Source organism: Myotis davidii, unplaced genomic scaffold (assembly GCF_000327345.1).
Source record: "Myotis davidii unplaced genomic scaffold, ASM32734v1 scaffold732, whole genome shotgun sequence".
Classification (NCBI taxonomy): Eukaryota; Metazoa; Chordata; class Mammalia; order Chiroptera; family Vespertilionidae; genus Myotis; species Myotis davidii.
In genome coordinates, this window is record NW_006284349.1 from 284,346 (window position 1) to 285,500 (window position 1,155).

The 1,155-nt window shown below is 36.0% G+C and overlaps 1 protein-coding gene across 2 annotated transcripts in view; it reads left to right on the forward strand.

The window, feature by feature from the left end:
- The window catches only part of TC2N (tandem C2 domains, nuclear), a 28,553-nt gene that overhangs the window by 18,833 nt on the left and 8,565 nt on the right, over window positions 1-1,155 (forward strand). The window lies entirely within an intron of this gene.

The window sequence follows — 1,155 nt, forward strand, 5'->3', positions numbered from 1 at the left end:
GCATCCATCTGCAGGCATTCTCCCTGTCTCTCTGTGTCTTCTCAGTGTCATAGGATACCAGTCTCTACTCCAATACTACCTCATCTTAACTTCACTAATTACATCCTCAGGGTCACATTTTGAGTCACATTCAGGGTTAGGACCTCAACATATTTTTTGGGGGGGACGCAATTCAAACCATAGCACCATGTGATAGGATACTAGAAAGCTATGAGAAGTAATGTTTAGGAAGAGTTTTTAAGGATATGGGGAAATGTTCTTAATAAGTGAGAAGGCAGAAATCAAAAGTGATGTATATGTAGTAGGATATTTCTTTATGAAAATATAGATTATAGGAAGTCTAAATGGAAATGTCTTATCCCTGGCTATCATCCTGACACTTACTTGTTTCACTTTTTAATTTTCAAGTAAAATGAAGTAAACTTAGCAAAAGTTAAGGGGGAAAAGATAGCTTAAGTGGTTCGGAGGTTCTCAAGAAACACAGTTTCTTTATGAAAATATAGATTATAGGACGTCTAAATGGAAATGTCTTATCTCTGGCTATAATCCTGACACTTACTTGTTTCACTTTTAATTTTCAGGTAAAACGAAGTAAACTTAGCAAAAGTTAGGGGGGAAAAGAAAGCTTAAGTGGTTCGGAGGTTCTCAAGAAACACAATTCTGACTACACAAACATAAAAATTACAATAAAAGAGAAAAATTGAGCACAATATATAAAATATATTGTTAGTTGGGCCTGGGGTGAGGGTTGGGAATGGGTTGGATGGGGTAGATGGGGGACATATGTAATACTCTCAACAATAAACATTTAAAAATATATATTAAAAGTAACAAAAAGAACATTTGAAATTTTCTCAAGCATGGAAAACACGGGCTTGCGGCATAGGTAGATGCTCATGTGAGAAGGTAGAACCTGGGGTGAGGGTTGGGAATGGGCTGGATGGGGTAGATGGGGGACATATGTAATATTCTCAACAATAAACATTTAAGAATATATATTAAAAGTAACAAAAAGAACATTTGAAATTTTCTCAAGCATGGAAAACACGGGCTTGCGGCATAGGTAGATGCTCATGTGAGAAGGTAGAACTTAATACTCACGTTTTTCTTTGTCTTCTCTGTTAAGAAGATTGATTTTCAGATTGAAAAGAGAGG